The 26648-nt window shown below is 41.1% G+C and overlaps 1 long non-coding RNA gene across 7 annotated transcripts in view; it reads right to left on the bottom strand.

The window, feature by feature from the left end:
- Positions 1-26648, bottom strand: part of LOC102165926 (uncharacterized) — a 1721850-nt gene that overhangs the window by 1630854 nt on the left and 64348 nt on the right. For 4 of the 7 annotated variants that reach the window (XR_014835565.1, XR_014835563.1, XR_014835567.1 and 1 more), the window contains exon 3: positions 7347-7499. The exons of the other annotated variants lie outside the window; for them this stretch is intronic. This is a non-coding gene — a long non-coding RNA (uncharacterized LOC102165926). The remainder of the gene's footprint in view (positions 1-7346; positions 7500-26648) is intronic. 7 annotated transcript variants of the gene reach the window in all.

The following is a 26648-nucleotide window of genomic DNA, read 5'->3' as shown; positions in this document are numbered from 1 at the left end:
AGCCAGAAAGACAAAGACAAATACCATATGATATCACTCATAACTGGAATCTAATATCCAGCACAAATGAACATCTCCTCAGAAAAGAAAATCATGGACTTGGAGAAGAGACTTGTGGCTGCCCGATGGGAGAGGGAGGGAGTGGGAGGGATCGGGAGCTTGGGCTCATCAGACACAACTTAGAATAGATTTACAAGGAGATCCTGCTGAGTAGCATTGAGAACTTTGTCTAGATACTCATGTTGCAAGAGAACAAAGGGTGGGGGGAAAAATATAATTGTAATGTATACATGTAAGGATAACTTGATCCCCTTGCTGTACAGTGGGGAAAAAAAAGTTCTCATCACAAGAAAAAAAATTTGTAACTTTGGTGACAGACGGTAACTAAATTTATAGTAGTGATCATTTTGCAGTGTATACAAATATTGAATATTATGCTGTACACCTGAAACTAATATAATGTTAAATGTCAGTTACATAGAAATTTTTTTAAAGAGGAAAGGTTTTTAATTTAGTTATAGAGTGTTTTTTGTGAATCACAAAGTAGGCTAGAAAAGGGGCACTGGGATCAATTCCAAGGAGCATTAGCCATGAGCACAATCCACATATGTGTTACTAAGCAAAATAATAGAGGTTGTACCCGAATGCCAAGCCACTCACTGCTCGATTCTCTGGTAAGAGTTAGCAATCAGCTACATGTCCCCTGATCATGATTCAGTGTTGAAGAAAACTATAAACATGCGAATATAATCAAACTGTGGCCCCTAAGAGTATGTCTTCCCAGCACACTACACAAAGAAATGCGGCAAATACCAAACCCCACTTTTTCACTGTAAGCATACCAGCTGTTGAAAGAAATCACTTCCCCACAAGTTATTACAACAAGGTAGGGGTGGGGAGGAAAGACTTTATAATGTTGACAATGACACTAAAGATAATTTCTCAGATTTTAAATGCCTTGCTCAAGAGGTTTTTCATAGCCATATACTCAGAATCTCAAAGAGGCTGAAAGTAATTACTTCAGCGATGAAATATCACAAGGTTTAATGTTAAAGATGAAATAAGCAGGATTTCTTTTAAAAGGCCAAACTATGGGGCAGTTTTATCAATAAGAATTTGATTATGCCCCCAACGTATGGTGATTTCTTCACGTCTCACAGAAAGAAATAGACTACATATATTGGGAATATTTAAACATCACATGCAAGTCTTTCAGTAGAACTTGCCACTACACTTTCAAGACCTGAATCAATCCAAGAGGTGATCAGTTAATCCATATGCATCTACTTCCTAGCTGAACTAATCAATCTTCCAGCCTTTGAGTGTGATTTGTCCAAGTACTTCAGCATCTGATGGAGTGCTTCAAAGTGTCAGCAGGGAATTCTCATTGTAATTTATGGGCCAATATTTGCTCCAAACACCCAAAACTATACAATAAAGCCACTAAATACCTGAGATAATTCCCAATGACCTATGATTCTGAGTTAGGATTTTTAGTTTTTCTTATGAAAAATTTTTAAATATATACAAAAGTAGGGTGGATAGGACATTAAACCTCCATGTACCGACTACTCAGATTCAGAGGCAAATGCCTCTGGGGCCCTATATTACAATTTCTCCATCCACCTATGATTTCAGCCAGAGCTGTGACAGACAGTTCTATGCAAGATTAGACCTCATATCACCCCAACTGCATCCTACCTCAAGATCAAGGTTCTCTCTTTCTGCTTCTGCCCCAATGCCTTCTCCAAGGTCAGTCCACAGGAAAGCACAGCCTGTAAGCGTGGGAGCATTAATCTCTTTGAGGGTAACCTTGAGCCACTGGGGGATAGGAACAAGTAGATGAGAGTTCCAGCCTTTCATCCATCAGGGGCACGGTTCTGGGACATGCTCAGGAAGCCCAACCAGAATCAAGCCCTCATGGCCCAATGCAGCAACCTCACAATGCACCCTCGAGTTGACTTTTCCTCCTCCCCTAACTCTCCCAAACACTCCACTCCTGCTTCCTGGGACAATATCCCAAATATACCCAACCACTCCCAAGTCCTTGCCTCAGACTCTGCTTCAGAGAAACCCAACTAAGACAAATAGCTATCAAATTTTGCCATTCTTATTTCATCTATCTTGAAGTACTTTATTTACATTTAAAGTACTTGAAACTTTGGAGTTCCCGTCGTGGCTGGGAGGTTAACGAACCTGACAAGTATCCATGAGGACTCGGTTTTGATCCCTGGCCCTGGTCAGTGGGTTAAGGATCCAGCATTGCCATGAGCTGTGGTGTAGGTCGCAGATGCAGCTCGGATCCTGCATTGCTGTGGCTGTGCCGTAGGGCGGCAGCTGTAGCTCCCATTTGACCCCTAGCCTGGGAACCTCCATATGCTGCAGGTGTGGCCCTAAAAAGACAAAAGACAGAAAAAAATAAAGTACTTTAAACTTTGGATTTTTTTTTAATTTAGTAGAAATAGGGAGGAAAGAAACCAGCTCAATATAGAATCTTATCTGTGCTCAAGCTATGCATCACTAAGGTAGATATACATACCTTGGTGAAATACAACCCCTAAATATCATCCTTTTCCCTGCTATTAATTTAAATAATTCTAAATAATATTTTAATGTAATGGTGATAAAAATGTGATGGAGCTTCTTTTCAATTTACGTCTATAGTTGTCTGTATGTGGGCAGGGTGCCTGTTACGTGGCTCTTGAAAATCAACTATAAAAAACACTGACCATTCAAAGACTCCCCAAAGCAGTTCACAGGAGTCTGTGAACCCCCATAAAAAGGTACACTGATGTGTGCACATTCATGTGCATTCCTGCAGGGAACAGTCTTTCACCAGATTCTAAAGCAAGTCCTTGACTGAAAAAGGACTGCGAATCACTGATGAAGGGCTACCAGGCACTACGAACCTGACTAAGGGTGATTTTGTTGCACAGAGGGAGCCTTCTGGAACTCTTTAAATCATTCTACATGGCTGATCATCATCTTCACCAAGTTGCACAGCTAACCTCATTATGTGAATCTAACTGGAATTGATATGATTACAATGAAAGGATTTTCCCTCCTCCAGGTCTAGTTTATAAAGAAGAGATTTTTTTTTTTCCTCAAGGTCTAGTTTAAAATAAAAAGATTTTTTTTTCTTCCTCAAGGTCTGGTTTTCCACATCTGGATTAGATGATCTGGTCCCAATTTTCTTCTCAAAGCTATCTCTCCTAGCCTCAAAGAACTTCTGGGATTTTGCCAATCAACAGAAAAAGGATTTAGATTACAGTACGTGCTCTTTGCAGACTAGCCCTAGTTCTCCCAGATAGCTCTGTACCCTGAACTGGTGCACTTCCAGGAATGTGAGAGATTCAGGGCCAGCTGTCAATGAAGCAATTCCTTCCACCTGCATCTTGTCCGGCCCCGAAATTACTAACTCAGAAAGGAAGTTGGAAAGTTAAAGAGGCACACTTTCTCTAAAGAGACTTAATTAGGTTTAGCATTTGGGTTTGGGTTTTTTTTTTCCCCTATTAACAAAGAACTATTTGTACATCATAAAAACAAGTAGAGGAAGAAAATTACATCTTAAAATTATTTCCACTTAAAAACCAAGACAAAAATGATACAGGTGGCTTTTTAAAAGGAGGGGGGGAACTCCTCCACATAAGCCCTTTTCTTGAATAGGCCTCTAACTAGCCCTGGTGCAGCTGCAAGGATGCATTTAATGTTCCTGTGATTTATTAGTCTATAGAGGATATTCTCAGTCATCATCTGCAGAAGAGAGCCTAGCAGGATGTAGAATGGGACACTAAGAACACATTGGAATGGGCTGAATTTTCCATGTGGTTTTCATTTTCTTTCTGATTGTACACTAAATGTCTTTTTATTTTTTCAGCCACCACAAATATCACAAAAGCTCCCTGCTCCTAGGGCAGCTTGCAGCAAGCCTGAGCAAGGCATTGAGCCCACTGCAAAAGGGAGGAGCCCCAAACAGCCTCCACATTAAAAGGTGAAGCTTCCTAAAGCCACCCCTTGGCACAGAATGCCCTTCCTGACTAAAAGACTTAACAACTGCTACAATATGTCTCCCAACCCAGACACCATTGTTAGGTAATAAAGAGCAATTAATGATGAGCACTAAGTATGTGATAGAAGATGCTCTGGGCCATTTACTTGGGTTATTTCATTAACCTCAATTTATCATTCCCGTTTTAAACGACGACGAGAAAACTTCAGCTAAGAGAAGTTAAGTCACTTTACCCAAGGTCACAGAGCCTGCGAAAGGAGAACCAGGATTTGATCTCGGGTTTACATGTGCTTTTAATGGCTACATGGTTTTCACCCCTTCCTTTTCTTCTAAGATTCCTCCCCGACCACAAAGGCTAGGCTTTCTACTAGCCTCTGGCTACCTAGGAACTCTATCTAGGTAGCTATCTGGCTTGCCTTCAGGAATAATGCCTCACATGTGAAATTTCCCATTTTATCCAAATATATCTAACCATACTGAACTCTGGGTTTCCCATCAAATCTTTCAGGAAAATAATGGTACTTTTTTATATAATGAAAATCCCTTTAGATTCTCTTGATATTTCCTTTAAAACTGTTCTTGTGTATACCTACACATACACACACATCCTCTTATTGTACTAGTTCACACTTACTGAGCACTCGCTATGTGCCAGACATCATGTTAACTACTTCACACGCATTTTCTCATTCAATTCCCCACAGGAACCTTATGAGGTAGCTACTATTATTACTCCTGCTTTACATGTGAGAAAACTGAGGCTTAAAAATTTCCATCACTTACTCAAGCAACTGGAGAAGCCAGGATTTGAATTCAGCTGTGTTTGACTATCAACCCCAAACCCCTAAAGCGCTACACTCTACTTCCACTCTACCAAAAATAAGTATGCTGATAGTATATACCTGTGGTATAAGTGTGGTGAGACTTGCACTTTCCTTCTGTGTTGCCTCTGCCAAATCCCATAGCAACGGCATAATCATGAGAAAAAAACATCAGACAGGTATCAATGGAGGGGCATTCTAAAAAACATCTGACCAATATTCCTCAAAACTGTCAAGGCCATCAAAAACAAGGAAAAATCCAGGTGACATCTACGAATATGGTAGATCAGGGCACTCCAAAAGTTCATCCCTCCATAAAAGCAATGAATAAACTGCCAAAAACCATCAGAGTTAACTTTTTCAGAGCTCTGGATACTTCCTAATCAAAAGCTTGCAGAAACAAGGATATGTTCAATCAAGAAAAAGCAGCTGGATCTTGCTAAGAGAGTTTTGTGGCATTTTAATTTACCTTGGACCCATTCCTTGCTCCACAGCTCAGCAATGACCTTGAAGACAATAATAACCCACATTCCTGGTATAAGAATCCAGTACCCAGTACAGCAGAACAGACTTTACTCTCAGAGAATTGTGTCTGTTTATTTTAACTTGCCTGGTGACTTCCTGAAAGACCAACTCAAGGGCTTACCTTTATTTAGACTAGCTCAGAACTCTTCCAGGGCTAAGGTGACTGCCCAGGGGGTAATTGTCAAAATCATTTAAAGGCAAACATTAGAAGCTGCCACCTGGGGTAAGGCATAACAGTTGGGAAAACAATAGACTAAGCAAAAACCTTGGGAAGAACGGCTGGGCGATGAGATGCTTTGGGGAATAAGGGCTTTGAAAAGCTTCCACATATTCCTGGGAATCTGGAAGGCCACATGCATGCCCAGGACAGGGTGCGTGATCAGAAGAAAGCTGAGAAGGCGCTAAGATGTATGTCTGGCTGACAGTATACACTTTTTCTTATATAATGTAAGGAAAATTAAACAATGTGGATTGTTTGTGACATGAGAGAACCTAGAAATGTATTTTCATATCACATGCACATCCCCTATTTTTAGTATGCTACTCAGGCTCATAACCGCACTCTTACCCTCTATCATGTTATGTACAACTGGAAGGCAAAAACCAAAATTATCTTCTAGGATGGGCTCCAAAGTCACCTTGTAACCAAGCAGGACCCTGTGGGGCCTTTCCAGGACAGACCCTTCCCCAAGTCCTCCGCCTGCCTCTTGTTTGTAGAAAAGCTGTAGTCTTCCAGGCCTCCCCTGAGTCACAACAGCCTGGATCAAGAATTAGTGATTGAAAGTATGTGAACTTGTAGAGACAAAAGTAACAGTTGGGGATTTCCTGCTGTGGTTCAGGAATCTGACTACAGTGACTCGGGTTGCTGCAGAAGTGCTGGTTCAATCCTTGGCCCAGCATAGTGGGTTAAAGGATCCAGCATTACCACAGCTGTGGCATAGATTCAATCCCTGGCCTGGGAACTTCCATATGCTGGGTGTGTGGCCATAAAATTTTTTTTAAAAAACAGCAGTTGGGCCAGGAGAACTGGTAACAATTTAAACAGTAAAAAATCAGCCATATAGAATCTTTAGTTCCTCCCTGAAGTACCTAGATAACAGTATCTAATGCACATTTCCTGAGTTGTTCTACAAATGCTAAAACTCTCATCAGATAGAAGTTGTTAACTATTTGATGACCATGAGCACATAGCCCCCAGACCTACTGGAGCCTGAGGACTGATAATGTTAATCCCAGTTACCTCACCATCAGCCAATCAGAGAATTGCACAAGAGCTGATCATATACCCTGGGATTCTCCTCCCTCACCTGGCCTTTAAAAATGCTTTCTTAAAACCCATCAAGGAATTAGGTGTTTTTAAGCATGAGCTTCCCATTCTCCTTGCTTCACCCGGCAATATCCTTTGCTCCAAACTCCAATGTTTCAGTTTGTTTGGCCTCACTATGCATCAGGCACACAAACTTGGCTTCAACAACTTGTTCTCCATTCCTGTTCTGTAGCATCCTGTTGTAGTTTAGTATATCTTACTTCTCTAGAAATATTATATTCTTTGCTATCTCTTGTTCTTTTGATCTGCTTCTCTGATCATTTTGTCATTCTTTCATTTTGGATGCCTTTTTCAAATGACTAGTGATCTTCTTTTGCTCATTTAATTTTAAATTGAATTTCTAAATGCTGAATGGAATCTTTGTGTGTAGGCAGGATTTGTCAACTGGTGGGCTTCATGTTAGAACAAGCATGTGGCTTTCTGGCATTTTTTGTAGATTTCCCTAAATGTTAACATCTCTGAACTATTCAGACTTTTAAATTATCCCCAAGTGTTCAAACCTGTACTCACTGTCAAAGTTACAAGGTTCCTCCAATTCCTGAGCCTATCTGGAATTTTGGAGGCAGAATCAGCTGTTCCATAAACAGACTTTTAAATTATCTCCAAGCATTCAAACCTGTACTCACTGTCAAAGTTACAAGGTTCCTCCAATTCCTGAGCCTACCTGGAATTTTGGAGGCAGAATCAGCTTAGTTTCCATTGGTCTTCTTTTGTGAGCACTTGGGATGATACCTTCCTCCATTTTGTTCAGTCATTTACCAGTCTTACATCTGCTTTCCCTCCCCATATTAGTGAGGTTAGGAGTTACTGATGAAGCCTGGTTTCATCAAACAGAGAGAAGGAGAGAGATAAAAAAATAAAATCAGTGCTCCAGTCCAAGATATCCAACCTCTAACTAATAGATATACTAGAAAGAGACAACAGTACAAAGGAGAGAAGGAAAATATTAAAGAAAGAAATCAAGATTATGCCCCAGAACTAAAGGACTTGAGTTTCCAGAGAGAAAAGCCCACTGAGTGTCCAGCACAATGAATGAGAAGATATCCCCAGTAAGACTTATCATTATTAAATTTTGGAAAAATCAGAGCTAAAGGTAAGTTATTCTAAGCTTCCAGAGAAGGAATAATCACAATAGGACACATATGGCAGTCAAGAATACTGATTGAGGAGTTCCCGTCGTGGCGCAGTGGTTAACGAATCCGACTAGGAACCATGAGGTTGCGGGTTCGGTCCCTGCCCTTGCTCAGTGGGTTAACGATCCGGCGTTGCCGGGAGCTGTGGTGTAGGTTGCAGATGCAGCTCGGATCCCGCGTTGCTGTGGCTCTGGCGTAGGCTGGTGGCTACAGCTCCGATTAGACCCCTAGCCTGGGAACCTCCATATGCCGCGGGAGCGGCCCAAGAAATAGCAACAACAACAACAACAACAAAAAAGACAAAAAGACAAAAAAAAAAAAAAAAGAATACTGATTGAGAATCAGAATCACATTCAATTTCTCAACAGCAACACTGGAAGTTAAACACTGGGATTTTTTTTTTTTTTTTTTGCCAAATTAGAAATCCATACCCAGGCAAACAACAGGTTCTAGAAAACGATAAAGACATTTTCAGATATTCAAATTCTCAGAGAATTTAACTCCAATGCATCTTTTCCTAGGAGGCTTCTTGAGAGGAACATATGAAATCCAGGAAACGGTGGATGGAATGTAGAAGAGATGCAAAGAGTGGTCCTAGAATGACAATTGTGCCCAAGAACAGAGCAGGACTATCAATGTGGAAATAAAAGCAATATATCATTTTCAGAAAAGCATTACAAATAGCTATCTGAGAGATCTTTTCCTATTGAACACCAGAAACAAAATGCAAAAATTAAAAAGAAAATATTAGTGGTTAAAGGGGATTTTTGGAGAAAATCTATTAAAAGAAACTTTAGAATATAGTTTAAATATAGTTCATATGATTATATGACATTTCCTAGGGCCACCCTCAGAATTTTGGAAAGGGCTGGTGAAAACACAGCACCCTGGAGCACAAGCTGCATTAGCGTCAAGATGAAGCTATCTTTGGCACAGGCATTGACACGCTTCTGAGGGTACCATCAAAGAAGATCCTTCATGTACCTTCTGAGATGTTCCATCTCATTGCTTTTGTAGTCATACCATTCTGTCTTAAAATGAGAAGTATGTTCTTTTCACACACAATTTTATTGTACACAATATTTGCCAGGCACTGTTCTAGGCATTTGATAAACACTACTAAAAGCATTAACTAATTCTCACAATAACTCTGTGGGAAAATACTGTTATTATCTCTTTTAAAGATATAGCAAATAAGGCTCAGAAGATAAACCTATCTGCCCAAGGTCATGCATGTAAGTTGTAGAGCCAGTATTTAAAGTTATGTCTCTATTATCCCAGAACTCTAACTTGTTTCACTGCACCCCAAAACCCCAAAATTCTTTGGGGTGTATCTGGTTTCTTGCATGCAAATAATCTCTTTGAGATTGTAAACTGTTTTCAATGCTCCCTATTAATGAGCATACAAAATTTCTAGAGCTTTTCTATCAAAGCTGTGCTGAGATGTGGTTCTCATTATTGACTGGAGGTAATGAGGATGATGGGGTCCATCTTGAGAAAAAATGTCATCTCACAAGGCAGCTGCTTCAGGTGAAATCATTACACAGTCTCCATGAAAAGGAAAATTATTCTCCTCTGGCAAGAGAAAAGCGGCTGCTTCTAGAAAAGTTCAGGAAAATTGGAGGGTTCACAATACTTAGATTCATCTACCAAATAACCATCCCAGATCTCCATGTTCCACTTTTTCCCTATCTGATCTTGAAAAAACAGCCACGACAAGGCTGTACATTTAGTCTTTTTGCATCTCTGCCACCTTTATTATCAGATCCTGAGTCTGATTTTTAGTACAATCTGTCCTGTAGCTGCAGGAGATAAGGATCTCCTTTAAAACTGCCACAGAGACGGAGTTCCTACTGCAGTCAAAAGCAACCATTCTACTCCAAGATCCTCATAAATAACATTGTCCTTCTATCGATTAAGTGCCATAGATACTTGACCTCCCCATAGCATGCCTTGTACCTTCATATCATACCAATAAATTACCACATACCACAGGTGAGAGCTCAAGTGATTGCAATGCCCTTTCATGGCAGGGGTTATCTTCATACACTTAACACCAGCAACAGGGCCCCTACTGCTTTTAGACAGGTCAAAAATCCAACCCCAAAACTTCATCCTGATAGTCTGTTTTCTAGAACCATTTCTAATATCAAATTTCTTAGCCAGGGTCTTTTTTTTTTTTTTTTTTTTGGCTGCCCCCATGGCATGTGGAAGTTCCCGGGCCAGAGATTGAACCCACTCAGCATATGGCTGAGTTCCAAGTGTGAACACCCCCAGAGACAGGAAGGGGAGGCTGCCAGTTTCTTGAGGCATAGGCCCAGAAACTGGCATGGTGCCACTTCTGCTGTATTCTATTGGTCAAGTATTCACAGAACCTGGATTCAAGGGGAGGGGACTAGACATTACCTCTCAATGGAAGGAGTGTCAAAGATTTGGAGGCCATGTTTTAAAACGGCACAGCTTAGAGCCCATAACCTGTCACTAGGTAATGGTGTTTTGGGTTTTATGGTGGTAGAGTAGGAGGCACTTAATCCATTAAGTGTCTGCTTACATGATTTTTGTTAGACAAACTCTTGATACCCCTCAAGTCCCTGAGAGAATGGTAGCCAGGATGGAAAGAACAATATAGATAATATAGCTACCAGTTTGTGAGCACTTATCATGGGCCAGACATTGTTCTGAGTTCTCTTCATGCATCAGCTCATCGAATCCTCCCAGTAATCCCATGAGGTAACAATATTATTGTTGCTATTTTACAGACATGGAAATTATGGCATAGAAAAATTAAATGATTTGTCCAAAGTTATCCAGCCAGAAAGTAGTTGAGCTGCGGATTCCGGCCCAGATCTGTCCATACCCCAGTACCCCCACTGAAAACCATTATAACACACTGGAAAGGGTAGAGGTGGGTCAGTCAAAGACAGAGGGTCTGCCAGGCCACAACCCTGAGCCGGGTGCAAGGGTTTACAAGCCTTCATTGGTAGCAGCCTTATAGGAAGGAATATGTGTAAAATATCAGAGCACTTGGGATTTTCCACCACAGAAGATTCATGGTCTGGGAAAGCATGAAAGGAAAACAAATATTCATTGTTGAGTACCTTTTTTTGTCAGGCATTATGATAAGTGTTTTATGTGCATTAATTTCATATAATTCTTTGAACAATCATATGGTAAGTACTATTGTTATTGCCATTTTGCAGCTGAGGAAACTGAAAGAGATTAAGTAACTTAATCAAGGTCACACAGGTGGAAGTGGCCATGCTGGGATTCTAGATGAGATCTGACTCCAAACTCATACTCTTAATAATTACATGTGAAACCTTGGGGTTTTGTCTATAGTGGCCTAGCCCCAGGATTGGGACTGCTGTGTAGAGCCTTGGGGGAAAGATTGCTGAAAAAGTTGGGGAAAGGTGCAGGGCACTCTGAGTCCATCTAGTCCATCATATTGCTCTTAGCCAAGCATCACCTGTAGTTGTTTTCCTTTCTTTGTGCCTACTTCCTTTTATCCAAGGTCTCATTAACAGCCAAGAATATTGACTCCACAAGGCACAAGCTAGTCAGAGCAAATCCATCTCCAATTATTCTTTTTTCCCCAGTTAATTGATAGCTAACTATTGAAGAAAGATTAAAATAATTGACTTCCTGATGACACTGAACAATTAAGTTCTTAGCTCTCTTCACAAATCTAATCACTACCTAAGTGGAGATTAATAGAGATGGATCTGCTATCCATCTAACTCCCATTTTGCAACCAACTACCCATTGCAGGCTTCTGACCCTCTAAGATACTCTCTCAGAAGCAAGTTTAAATCCTGGCTTAGTCAAGTAAACATTTCCAAGCAATTAACAAATTGTTAATTGCTAAATAACTAGTTGTCCTGAAAAGGAGAGAGAGATAGTAACAGAAGGGGGTCTAGATTTCAGGATTCCAGTTGGAATGGTTCTTGGAAGCATGCCCAAAGAGATTAGGTTCAAGCCTACCTAGCTTCCTCCCCTGCAGATGTCTAAATTCTGGTAGCCTGGTTCCTTGGCCTTCACCTCTAACCCCTCAGTACTTTGGGACAACACAAAGTCTCTAGTCTATAAAGTTAAAAAGACCTAAGACTAGAAGCCTATCACTCTGAGGTCTATAATGGAGTCCCAACCTAGGTTTGCAGACTGATATCCCAGGCTTAACTTTGGATGTCTATCTCACTAACACTTTGGGCATCTCCTACCCCAGCCCGAGCTGGAGTTCAATGTGCTTCTATTCAGATGTTTTATTCCAAAATGGTTCTCCTACCCAGACTATGCAGCTTTCACTGGCCAGACCTAGACATCAGTCCCTGAGCCACTTGTCCTAGAGACACCTCCTGGAAGCGTTCACAGCAACTGGGTCATTCTTTTTTTTTTTTTTTCTGGTCTTTTTGCCTTTGCTAGGGCCACTCCCATGGCATATGGAGGTTCCCAGGCTAGGGGTCTAATGGGAGCTGTAGCACCGGCCTACGCCAGAGCCACAGCAATGTGGGATCCAAGCCGTGTCTGCGACCTACACCACAGCTCATGGCAACACCAGATTCTTAACCCACTGAGCAAGTCCAGGGATCAAACCCACAACCTCATGGTTCCTAGTCGGATTCATTAACCACTGAGCCACGACAGGAAGTCCAACAACTAGGTCATTCTTAATTCTAGTTATCATAGAAGCTGAGGGAGGAAGTTACCACTTTATGGTCGATGGCATCAGCCTATTAAGTAGTTAGCAAATATTGGCCCTGTAGACACAAAGCCACACCCCTCCAACAACAACCCCAGAGGCATTGCTCTGTGGGAGCATCTCATCACTGTCTGGAGGGACCTGGATGACCCTAAACCTTGCCACTGAAAAGCTAAGGCACCCAGGTAGGGGAACAAGCAGGGCTACTATTCTTTATTCCCTGTTTTGGCACCTACTAAAGGTCTGAAAGGTCCAGACCCGAAGCTCTGCAGAGCAGTTAAGTTTCATCTTGATCTACTTCTGTTCATGCTGCCCATGACCTACATAAGAACGGCAGCACAGCCCATCTGGGCTCATTTTGTCTGATAATTCCATGTCTTCTCTATTAGGTAAACTCTAAAGACTGGAAGTTCAAACACTGTTTCTCCAAGGAATTAAAATTTCACCATTGGCCTGGGTCTCCTCAAAGCAAGTATAGTCTCTCTCAGAGATAGGAAAAAAAAAAGAAGAAGAGCAGACCCCAGTTTTACCCCAGATTTGCCTGTAAAAGAGAAGATTCACTTACATTCATGGGCACTACACTACACTACATGGACAAGGCATTCTGGGTTGTAAAGGTACTTTGTAAAATCTGAGAATAAGAGGAAGGCAGTGGGAGTTCCCATTATGGCTCAGCAGTAACCAACCCAACTAGTATCCATGAGGACTCAGGCTCAATCCCCGGCCCAACCCAGTGGGTTAAGGATCCAGTGTTGCCATGAACTGTGGTGGAGGTCACAGACATGACTCAGATCTGGCATTTCTGTGGCGTAGGCTTGCAGCTGCAGCTCCGATTTGACCCCTAGCCTGGGAACTTCCATATGTCATGAGTGTGGCCCTAAAAAAAAAGACAAAATTAAAAAAAAAAAGGCAGTGGTCATTTTTCCTGGGCCCTAAGCAGGTGTTCTCAAATATGGGCAATTGTATAATTCAGTAACAGCAACCTCTGATTATTCTTGAGTGCTTTCTGTGTGTAAAGCATGTTATATGTAGTATGTCATTTATGCTTCACAGTTCTCATAGAGATAAGCACTAGAGCCTGACTGTCTAAGAATGGGGGGCTCTAAGGGTAGGAGGAAAGGAGAGAACCCTGAAGGTGGAAAAGGTAAGGACTAGCTCCTCTGAGACCAGTACATAAAGATGCAGGAGGCAGGTTCTGAAACTGTCTGGGATCTGCATCCCACTTGAAACCTGGAAGTGGTAGTAGAAATTCTGTTTGAGGAGTACTTCTCTCCAGGCTTAGTTATCCTCTCTTCTAACTTCTTGTCAACATCCTTAGTGAATTTAGGTGCTTCTATCTGAGGTTAATCCCTCATAGATTCCATCTCCTCTTGCCTCTACAGGGACACTGGCCCTTTATTTATCTCCTCTGGGTAACATTTCATCCTCACTTTTTGTCTTTTAGCAACTTCTTTCATTCGATGGAACTTAAGAAAATATATTTATGAGCAAAACTATGGAGGCAGTGAAAAGATCAAAGCTTGGCAGTTCAGAGAGAGGGGGAAAGGGATGAATAGGTGGAGCACAGGACATTATTAAGGCAGTGAAAACATTCTGTATGATACTACAATGGTGGACGCACAAAACAATGCACTTTTCAAAATCCATAGACTATACAACACAAAGAATGAGCCCTGGAGTTCCTGTCATGGCTCGGGGTTAGCAAATCCAACTAGGAACCACGAGGTTGTGGGTTCAATCCCTGGCCTTGCTCAGTGGGTTAAGGATCCGGTGTTGCAGTGAGCTGTGGTGTAGGTTGCAGACGCAGCTGGGATCCTGCGTTGCTGTGGCTCTGGCGTAGGCCGGCGGCTACAGCTCCGATAAGACCTCTAGCCTGGGAACCTCCATATGGCGCAGCTGCGGCCCTAGTAAAGACGAAAAAAAAAAAAAAAAAGAATGAGCCCTAATTTAAACTATGAACTTTAGTTAATAATATATATCCATATTGGTTCATTAATCGTAACAAATGTACCAGAGTAATGCAAGATGGTAATAACGGGAAACTGTGGAAGAGGGGGAGAGGGGATATAATATGGAAACTCTCTGTACTTTGGCCTCTATAAACCCAAAAATGCTCTAAAAATAAAGTCTATTCAAAAAACAAAAACAAGGAGTTCCCTTCGTGGCGCAGCGGAAACAAATGCGACTACGAACCATGAGGTTGTGGGTTCAATCCCTGGCCTCGCTCAGTGAGTTAAAGGATCCAGCATTGCCTTGAGCTGTGGTGTAGGTCGCAGATGCAGCTCGGATCTGGCGCTGCTGTGGTTCTGGCATAGGCCGGCAGCTGTAGCTCTGATTAGACCCCCTAACCTGGGAACCTCCATATGCCGCAATGTGGCCCTAAAAATACAAAAAAAAAAAAAAAAAATACTTAAGCCCATTGCATTTCTCATTACAAGGATTCATGGCTCCCTGGAAAACAGCTGATTCCAGATCTAAGGTAGAAGATGTTCAAGATGAGCCTAAGCTACCTTGTCATACCAGAAAGCAAGGACGCTATCCAAGAGTACTGCGGCATGTCAAAAGGACTCAGGAGCCAACCTGATGGGGCTTCTATTGACCAGAGATTGTCAAACTAGTTGAGCATTGAAAAAAACGACTGTAGTTGATTCAAACACGTCCAATATATAAAATCCTACAAGTTCATTCTCAAGAAAAAATTCATTATCATTGGAAGTTTCTAGAGCAACAATTTATTATACTAAAAATTAATAAGGGTAAAGAATTAAGCATTGATTCTGCATTTCCTGGTCAAACAGTATTTCAGGGTCACTAAAATACTTGAGAATGAAAGTTCTTCATCATGGAGAATTCCACTAATCAATGCAAAAGGAATGATAGGATGATAAAATCACCATTTCCCAACTCCTAATGAAATAATGGATTTAGGCAAAGATCATCAATGAATTCTAAACCTATTAGGTGCAAGTTTAACAAGGAACAGGCCAAACACACCTCATAATGAAATCAACCTCATCACTAAAAGTGAGACAGACAAGATGTGCCTTCTAACTGATGCAATTAAATGTACACAGAACCACCTACAAAGTATTTTTGCCAAAAGAAATGAACCTGAAACAAATTGATCCTCTAGCCTAGATCTAAATACCAGTTATAAAGGCAATAAAAGAGACAGAAGTACAAGTTAAATGGTACCAGAAGGAGGTAATCAGCCAAATGCAGAAAATGGAGCATTTTAAAGAACAAATAACCCAATTTCTCCAATATCATGGTGTCTTAGCCAGTTCAGGTGGCTATAACAGAATATATGATAGACTAGATAGCTCATAAACAACAAAAATTTGTTTCTCCTATTTCTGGGGGCTGGAATCCAAGATTAGGGTGCCAGCATCACTGGATTCTACTTAGGGCCTGCTCCCTGGGTGCAGACAGCTACCTTCTTGCTTTGCCTTCAGATGGTATGAGGGGTGAGAGTACTCTGTGGGGTCTCTTCTATAAAAGCACTAATCTTATGATGAGGGCTCCACCTTCATAACCTAATCACTTCCCAAAGGCCTTACCTTCTAATACCACCACACTGGGGAGGTAGGATTTCTATATATGAATTTGAGGAGGGTGGGGACACGAACATTCAGCCCACAGCACATAGGAAGAAAATGAGGAGGGGAAATTGTTATAGAATAAAAAAAGACAAAAAACACAGCCCCAGGCGGCTATAGCTCTGATTGGACCCCTAGCCTGGGAATTTCCATATGCCGCAGGTGAGTCACTAAAAAAAAAAGAAAGAAAGAAAAGGAAAGGGAAGCAAAGAAAAGAAACACAGCCACGAAATGCAATATGTGACCCTTGCTTGGATCATGAGTCAAACTAACCATTTTTTAAGAGAAACAGGGAAATTCAAATATGAACTGGCTATTAGATTATATTAATGAATTACTACTAATTTTGTTAGAAATGAAAATAGCATTGTGGTTATAAACTAACCAAGTCCTTAGTTTTTAAAAAGTTGTGTAGGAGTTCCTGTTGTGGTTCAGAAGAAATGAATCTGACTAGTAACCATGAGGATGCAGGTTTGATGCCTGGTCTCACTCAGCGAGTTAAGGATCCAGTGTTGTTATGAGCTGTGGTGTAGGTTGCAGATGCAGCTCGAATCCGGCGTTGCTGCGGCTGTGGCATAGGCCAGGGGCTGCAGCTCCATTTTGACCCCTAGCCTGGGAACCGCCATATGCCCCGGGTGAGGCCCTAAAAAGATAAATAAATAAATAAACAAACAGTTATGTAAATTATACATGTATCTATGTGAACATACAAACACATACATATATGCATGTATATGTGTTACATGTGTGTGTGTGCACATAGATACATATATGTAACTTTTTAAAAAGACATTGACTCTAAGAGTATAAAAGCTAAATATTGGTTAAAAGAGCCGCTTTTTTTTTTTTCTTCACTTGATTACTAGGGCACTCTAGTGGTATAGTAACATAAACAGACACAGAAGCAACTTAAGACTTTGATATTGGGTTAAAGGAAATGGATGACACAAAGCACTCTGCTTGCGTCAAACACACTGATTGGAAGGCCCCCACAAAATTAGCTTGCTACTAAGGCTGCCTGGGGCTTAAAAGATCTTGTCTTACAGGCTGGAAATCAATAGAGCTTCTGATCCAAAAGCTTTCTTTCCAGAAGCTGGTAAGGGAAATTATCCAGGACTTCAAAATAGATTTGAGGTTCCAGAGTATAGCCGTAGGGTACTTCAGAAAGCCAGTGAAGCATGCGGGGTGGTTTTATTTGAAGATTTTAACCTGAGTCATCTTTGATAAGAGAATCTCCATCATGCCCTAAGATGCCCTATTATCCTGCTCGATAGAGTGAGAAAGAGTTTAAGCTAAGGCAGTTTTTATGTGTTCTGTAGTAGATTACGCAAGATATTTTTTTTAACTGGTGACTTTTTTTTACACAAAGAAATGTCTATATGTTGCATTTGAGCTTAGGTCATCCCTTCATGCACTCAAGATGAGTGTGAACGATGACTACCCAGGTTTAGTGAAGGGAGCACTGTGGCTCAAGAGTGGCAAACTGCTAATCTACAGAATGGATGGGTGATAGTTTCTCCTCCTCATGATGCATATTTTTGTATATTAATAAGTTAATAACTTATTGGGTAGCAATCATAATACTAGAACTAATTAAACATGTAGTGGGTCTTTTGTAATAATATTGATTATGATTTGATCTCAGTGTTTAATAATTGAGGCTGTTTTTAAAAAATTGAACTTGAATCTGAGTAGTATCTAGACCTACTACTAATTCATAGGAAATACAGAGGACAGAAGAAAATGTTAAACACCATGGTAGAGCATTCAGCAAAATCCAGGCTGTGGAAAACTCTTCTGGACAAACAATCCAGTTTCTTCAATAAACTGCAAAGAATAAAAAGATATAAGGAGAACCTATAAATTAAAAGAAATGTAAGGGACAAGAGCAAAATAAACCAATGGGACCTAATCAAACTGACAAGCTTTTGCACAGCAAAGGAAACCATTAAAAAAACCAAAAAGACAACCTACGATGGAATGGAAGAAAATAGTTTCAAACAATGCAACTGACAGGGCTTAATCTCTAAAATATACAAACAACTTATACAACTCAACAGCAAAAAAACCAACAACTCAATTGAAAAATGGGCAAAAGACCTGAATAGAAATTTCTCCAAAGAAGATACACAGATGGCCAACAAGCATATGAAAAAACGCTCAACAGCACTGCATATTAGAGAAAGGCAAATCGAAACTACTATGAGGTACCACCTCACACTGGTCAGAATGGCCATCATCAACAAGTCAGCAAATAACAAATACTGAAGAGTATGTGGAGAAAAGGGAACCCTCCTGCACTGCTGGTGGGAATGTAAACTGGTACGGCCACTATGGAGAACAGTTTGGAGATACCTTAGAAATCTATACATAGAACTTCCATGTGACCCCACAATCCCACTCTTGGGCATCTATCCAGACAAAACTCTACTTAAAAGAGACACATGCACCCGCATGTTCATTGCAGCACTATTCACAATAGCCAAGACATGGAAACAACCCAAATGGCCATCAACAGATGATTGGATTAGGAAGGTATGGTATATATACACAATGGAATACTACTCAGCCATAAAAAAGAACAAAACAATGCCATATGTAGCAACATGGATGGAACTAGAGACTCTCATACTGAGTGAAGTAAGTCAGAAAGAGAAAGACAAATACCATATGATATCACTTATATCTGGAATCTAGTATACCACACAAATGAACCTTTCCACAGAAAAGAAAATCATGGACTTGGAGAATAGACTTGTGGTTGCCAAGGGGGAAGGGGAGGGAGTGGAAGGGACTGGGAGCTTGGGGTTAATAGATACAAACTATTGCCTTTGGAATGGATTCGCAATGAGATCCTGCTGTGTAGCACTGAGAACTCTGTCTAGTCACTTATGATGGAGCATGATAATGTGTGAAAATAGAATGTGTACATGTATGTGTAACTGGGTCACTATGCTGTACAGTAGAAAAAAATTGTATTGTGGAAATAACTATCAAAAAAAATAATAAGGAGTTCTCGTCGTGGCACAGTGGAAACGAATCCGACTAGGAATGATGGGGTTGCAGGTTCGATCCCTGGCCTCGCTCAGTGGGTGAGCTGTGGTGTAGGTCACAGACGCAGCTCGGATCTGGTGTTGCTATGGCTCTGGCAAGGCTGACAGGTACAGCTCTGATTGGACCCCTAGCCTGGGAACCTCCATATGCCTCAGGTGCAGCCCTCAAAAGACAAAAGACATAATAGTAATAAAATAAATCAAAAAACTGCAAAAAATAATAAAATTAGTTTACTTTAAAAAAAGAAGAGTCTACAAATAACAAATGCTGGTGAGGGCATGGAGAAAGGAGAATCCTCCTACACTGTCCATGGGAATGTAAGTTGGTGCAGCCACTATGGAAAACAGTATGGAGGTTCCCCAAAAAACTAAAAATAGAATTACCATATGATCCAGGAATTCCACTCCTGGCATATATTCAGACAAAACTATAATTCAAAAAGATACATGCACCCCTATATTCACGGCAGCACTATTCACAAGAGCCAAGACATGGAAACAATCTAGGTGTCCACTGACAGATGAATGGATAAAGAAGGCGTACGTATATACAGTGGAATACTACTCAGCCATAAAAAAGAATGAAATAATGTCAGGTGCAGCAATATGGATGGACCTAGAGATTATCATACTAAGTGAAGTAAGTCAGAAAGAGAAAGACAGGAGTTCCCGTCGTGGCGCAGTGGTTAACGAATCCGACTGGGAACCATGAGGTTGCGGGTTCGGTCCCTGCCCTTGCTCAGTGGGTTAACGATCTGGCGTCGCCGTGAGCTGTGGTGTAGATCGCAGACGCGGCTCGGATCCCAAGTTGCTGTGGCTCTGGCGTAGGCCGGTGGCTACAGCTCCGATTCAACCCCTAGCCTGGGAACCTCCATATGCCACGGGAGCGGCCCAAGAAATAGCAACAACAACAACAACAAAAAAAGACAAAAAGAGACAAAAAAAAAAAAAAGAAAGAAAGAGAAAGACAAATACCATATGATATTACTTATATGTAGTACCTAAAATAGGACACAGGAGTTCCCTGTGGTGTAGCAGGTTAAGGATCCTGCACTGTCACTGAAGTGGCTTGGGTTGCTGCTGTGGCTCGGGTTTTATCCCTGGCCCGGGAACTTCCACATGCTGCAAGTGTGGCCAAAAAGAAAAAATAAACTAAAACATGACACAGGAGTTCCCTTCATGGTGCAGCAGAAACAAATCCGACTAGTATCCATGAGGATGCAGGTTCAATCCCTGGCCTCCCTAAGTGGATTGGGGATCCCACGTTGCTGTGGCTGTGGGTGTAGGTCGGCAGCTGTGGCTCCAATTCAACCCCTAGCCTGGGAACTTCCATATGCTACGGATGCAGCCCTAAAAGGAAAAAAAAAAAAAGACAAAAATGAACCTATCTATCAAACAGAAACAGACCTACAGACATAGAGAACATACATGTGGTTCCAAGCGGGAGGGGGTGGGGATGGATTGACTGGGATTTTGGAGTTAGCAGATGCAAACTATTGCATATAGAATGGACAAATAACAAAGTCCTACTGTATAGCACAAGGAACTATATTCAATATCCTGTGATAAACCATAATGGAAAAGAATATAAATAAGAATGTATATGTATGTATAACTGAATCACTTTACACAACACTGTAAATCAACTATACTTCAATTAAAAAATAAAATATGGGTTCCCAGTGGCACAGCAGAAATGAATCCGACTAAGAACAATGAGGTTGTGGGTTCAATCCCTGGCCTCCATCAGTGGGTCAAGGATCCAGCGTTGCCATGAGCTGTGGTGTGGGTTGCAGACGTGGCTCGGATTCTGAGTTGCTGTGGCTCTGGCTTAGGCCGGCAGCTACAGCTCCGATTGGACCCCTAGCCTGAGAACCTCCACATGCCGTGGGTGCAGCCCTAAAAAGACTAACTAAATAAATAAATAAATGTAAAATAAAATATAACTACCCCCAAAAAATGGAGTCTGAGGAATCTGGCCATACACATTTGTGAATAAATATGGGCTTTCCATAGGTGGAACTTACAGTTTCCTTAGCTAGATGAGGATGATGATAATGACAGATAGATAGATAGATAGATAGATAGATAGACAGACAGATAGATAAAATATGTTTAAGCGAAGGAAATCTGGTAACTAAAGAATACATTATCGGCAGTTCCCGTCATGGCTTAGTGGTAATAAACCCGACTAGTATCCATGAGGATGTGGGTAGACTCCCTGGCCTCTCTCAGTGGGTTATGGATCCTGCGTTGCCCTGAGCTGTGGTGCAGGTTGCAGACATGGCACAGATCCTGAGTTGCTGTGGCTGCGGTGTAGGCCAGCAGCTGCAGCTCCGATTCGACCCCTGGCCTGGAAACTTTCATATGCCACAGGTGCAGCCCTAAAAAGCAGAAAAAAAAAGAATACATTATGGGTATTTATAAGAGCTATTTTTAATATATTATAGAGTATCATTTTTTTGGCTTTTTTTTTTTTAGGGCCGCACCTGCAGCATATGGAGGTTCCCAGGCTAGGGGTCAAATAGGAGCTATAGCTCGGGATCCAAGCTGCATCTGCGACCTGCACCACAGCTCAAGGCAACACAAGATCCTTAACCCACTGAGCAAGGCCAGGGATTGAACCCAAGTCCTTATGGATACTAGTCAGGTTTGTTAACCACTGAGCCACGATAGGAATTCCTAGAGTAGCATTTTTATATTAAGTGTTTTACAGTTAATAAGATGTAATTATGCTCTGTCCCCACCTCAGAATAATTAAATCAGAATCCCTGGGGTTTCAGGCCTGGACGTTGGCATATTTTTAAAGCCTTTCAAGTGAATCAAGTGCATAGCCAGGGTTGACAACTACTGCTTTGGGGGAATTGTGATAAGAAAGTCAAGGCTCATGCTTTAGTGTCAGCAAACCCCAAGCCAGCTTGTTCCATGAAGCAAGCACAGCGCACTAATCACTCACCCAGCACAACAGCTTCATTCCTGCCCTGCCCTATCCTCACACACACTGAAATCTCCCTCTCTTAAAGCCCTCTGGGGATCTTGATTCATACACACTCCTGTCCTCTTTCATGTGTCCCCTTCTCTCCAGGATACTAAATGGACATGGAGGTATCTAAGCAACTCTGTGTGAGTATGTCTGTATGTGTGTTTCACAGATCGAAAGGTCACAGAGAATATATTTCCCAGGGACATAGAAAAGTGTAACAGAGAACAGGTCACTGAATCAATTCCAGAAGTATCAAAGTCAATAAGCAGAAGTGAAGTACAATTTGGTTGATGTCATGCTGCTGGCTTTTATAATTGGGGCTGCTTTGGAAAAATAAAGGAGAAAAACACACCTAAGAGATCAGCCTGGGTAGCATCTCTATTTGGAAAGTTCTCTCTCTTTTTATCTCTATCTTTCCTCTTAAACATTAGATAAGAAGGTTTCAGTAAACTTAGACCCATGAACTTCAGAGTCTATGAAACCCTTAAAATTCTTTGCGTGTGTACATTTTTGTGAAGAATAGTCTCATAACTTCCCTCAGATTCTCAAAGAATATCATCAATTACCGTTTTAAACAAAGGTGTGCACATGTGCACGCATGCACATAACACACTCACACATACCATGTCTTGTCTTTAGGGATGTTTTAGCCTGGCAGGCCCTATAGCTATTTCTGAACATGAAAAATGGTTGACCTGATCTCACAACTGCTTCTTTTCTTTTCTTTTCTTTTTTTTTTTTTTTTTTTTTTTTGGCACTTACCTTTGGAATCTTCCCTGTCCTGTTCATTTCTCTGGCTGTCAGACCTTGCACTGTGTGTCTGGGGTTACATCTCAAGTTGTAAGCCATTTTCAGCCACTGGTATTCCCATACCTACTCATCCTGCTTGGGTTGCCCCAGGCTCAGGTTCCTGCTGCTGGGCCTTCCAGGGTAACCTACACACAAATGACCGCTACCTAAAGCCTCAGATCTCGGTCCCCACCCGTTCTTGGCCTACCTCCTCCCTTGGCCCTTATTAGCTGAGGAGCACTGAGAGAAGAGAAGAGCAATCTAGTTAGGTGGAAATGGTCCATGTGAGGAAGCAGTGAAAAATGAAGTTGGGCCCGACTAAGTTAGGATCAGGTTGCAAAGGCCCTTGAAAGAAGGCTGACAAGGTGGAGATCCTTCCCCAAGGAGAAAATGGAGAACCATTGGAGATTTTTAACCTGGGAAAGTGGCATGATTAAAATGATGCTTTATGGAGTTCCTGTCCTGGTGCAGTGGAAACAAATCCGACTAGGAACCGTGAGGTTGCAGGTTCGATCCCTGGCCTTGCTCAGTGGGTTAAGGATCCGGTGTTGCCGTAAGCTGCAGTGTAGGCTGCAGACGCAGCTCGGATCTGACATTGCTGTGGTTGTGGCTGTGGCTCAGGCCCACAGCTGTAGCTCCAATTCAACCCCTGGCCTGGGAACTTCCATATGCTGCTGGTGTGGCCCTAAAAAAAAAGCAAAAAAAACATAAAACGATGCTTTAGGACAGCATTTCTGAAAAAGTGTTGTATGTAATATTAATTGATGTTACATGAAAAATAAGTTTTGTGGTCAATTAAAACATGGGAAATACTGGTTTAAAGAAAGTTAAAGATATTTCTTTATCACAGGACTCCTTGGACTCTTTAATAGTGTACAAAGTGAATTTTCGAGAGGGATTTGAACATTCCCCGGTTCCTAAACTTGCGTTAGCTCAACAATTCTCTTTTTAAAGGGGCTAACATTCCTCAAAGCACAATTTGGGAAAGAAGACTTTAGGAAGATTAATCTGGCAACAGTGTACAAGTGAGGCAGAAATTAGATGAAAATGGCCCAGGAGACTATGGGCAGTAAAGCAGGTCTGGTGGAGTAGCAGCCCACACCACCACCTTGGCAGGGACAATTAAGTGGAACAGGCGTGTCAAAAGACTATTTAAAGAACAGTGTAAATTGGGGCTGAGCCTTTGGTGGAAGACAGAAACTGTGTCTTATTCTTCTTTTACCTCCTATACTGTAACATCTAACAAAGAGCTTTGCATATGAGAGAAATATACATACTTGCTGACCATCACTATATTCCCAGCACCAGAAATTTAATAAAATTTTCTGTTCCACTTTAAAAGTAGTTTACCTGGTATTTTTAATTAGCACAATTTGCAAAACTAGCTTACTGATCACGATGCAACTGAAGAGGGGATTGGGGTTATCTTTTTATCCACTTTCAAGGCAGATTGCATATTTTGGTGAGAGCACTGGATTGAGGGCTTTTATATATAAGAAGAAGAGGGAGAGAAGATGGGGGAAGAAGATAAAGAAAAAATGTTCTATCCCAAGGGTGTTTTGATTTGTTACTCAGCTGCCTCCCAAAAGCTTTCAAGGATATCTTTTGGCCAATAGCTATATAGATTTCGGTGTCAAGGTTACACGAAAAACACTCAACATTAACAGTTAACAAGTTCACTAGCCAGAGAAATCTGAGTGATGTAAGAAATTCCAAAGCACAATTAGGGAAATTTTTGCTTGGTTAATCAGGATTTATAGAGTTAGTCCCCATGGTTCTAAAATCTCATGTCACAGATTTCTCAGTCAATGCTAAGTCAGTTATAACAAATTGTGGAGTTCAGGTTGTTCTCCCAAAATTTTACATTAACTTCAATTTTCTGGTCACATTTTTAAATTAACCAATATGCTTCTGACTTTTAATAGCCCTTTTTAACAGAGGCAGTCCCCGATGAAGGCAGAAGACACGTGGTTTCCTAAGAGGGTTCCAACAGCCTTCAGGACATCATCCATGCCAACAGGATCAACATGGTAAGCCAGAGACTCTTAGGCAATAAATGCAGCCTCAATTCAGGTGGAGTTCAACTGGACTGCCACTCCCTTGAAAGGAAACATCTATCCCCAAGGGTGCTGCATTATTTGCCGAGACCAGCTCAGCAGGATGGGGCTGAAGAACGGGTGCTGTGGAACTTAAGGGAAAAAGCTAACATAAAGTAAGACACAGAGACAGTACAGGTGGGAACCAGGGGACTCAAGGTCTCTGGAACCAAGAGCCCCGCCTTAAGAAACCACACGCTTTTACATTACTCTGATGAGATCACGTGAGGAGGGGCTATGGGTGGATGATCAAGCAAGAAGATTGGAAAAACATGTCTCACGACAATTATTTATATAAACCTATACAGCAAAATCAGCATATCAGTCTGTGCCTCTGTTTCCTCATCTGTAAACTGGGAATGATAATAAATTCACTTCATGTGATTGAGGCAAAGATTTAATGAGTTCATACATGTAAAATGCTTAGTACAATGCCTAATAAAAATAAGTACTCACTGTTAACTATTTTTTACCGTTATCATTGTTGTTGTTGTTAATAGACTATATTAGCAAAGCCCAACAATATAACAAGATATAATCATATAGTTGTTGGCAGAGGGAAGATTTTCTTATAGGAGCATGCCCTATTTCCTTCATTCAACTCTACATCTTTCTCACATACATCCTCAAAGCCCATTTCCTCTAGAGAAATCTGAGTGTAAAATCCTGAATTTCGGGTTACTTTTTGTGGTGGAGCAGAAACAAATCTGACTAGTATCCATGAGGATACAGGTTCGATCCCTGGCCTCTCTCAGTGGTTCGGGGATCTGATGTTGCCGTGAGCTGTGGTGTAGGTCAAATATGCTGCAGGTGCAGCCCTAAAAAGACAAAAAAGAGATATATACTTTTCTACTATCCTTTATCCTCTACTATGGGATATATTCTTTATACTGTCAAGGATTAACAGTAGCAGATATTGGGTCATCTGATTAACATGGAGAGAGCCAGATCTCAGCTCTTACAGATCTTCTGTGGGCAACCTATGATTCTTCAATCTTTCTGAATTCTGTATTACAATATCCTTTTATACTTTTAATAAATGATACTGTTATACAGTTATACATATTATACTCTTTATACTTTTTTATTCATTTATATTTGATTAGACATGTGGTAAATACATGGTTCTCCTGCACAATAATGTAAGAAAACATCCTTATCTTAGAGTTGGTGACCAATCTTCTGGTATTCCATGTTTATATCTGATATCTTTCTCTGACACACTAGCATAGAGCACATAGGTTAAGTGACTCTTACTTGCAGAAACTTGATGGGATTAAGGTCCTAGATGCATAACGAATCCTCAGGTGTGGATTTTTTTTTCAATGGTAGAAACAATGCTATGAAGTCAAATTTGGAGAAAGAGCCAAGAGAACTTATGACTCAAGACTGTCAAAAGCAGCAGACCTTAATATATACCACCTACAAAAACTAACTCAAAATGGATCAAAGACCTAAATTCATAGAAGAAAACGTTAAGTACAAATCTTCATTACTATGGTTTGGAGTATAGTTTCTTTCTTTATTTTCCCCCTTTTTTGGTCACACCCACAGCATATGGAAGGGACCAAATCTGAGCCACAGCTGCAAACTACAACACAGCTGCAGCAACACCAG

This window comes from Sus scrofa, chromosome X (genome assembly GCF_054392235.1).
Source record: "Sus scrofa isolate SSC_HxYL_T2T_F1_AM1 chromosome X, Sscrofa_HxYL_maternal_Yorkshire_Landrace_v2.0, whole genome shotgun sequence".
NCBI lineage: Eukaryota > Metazoa > Chordata > Mammalia > Artiodactyla > Suidae > Sus > Sus scrofa.
The sequence above is the reverse complement of the archived record's forward strand: the minus strand, read 5'-3'. Positions and strand labels throughout refer to the sequence as shown.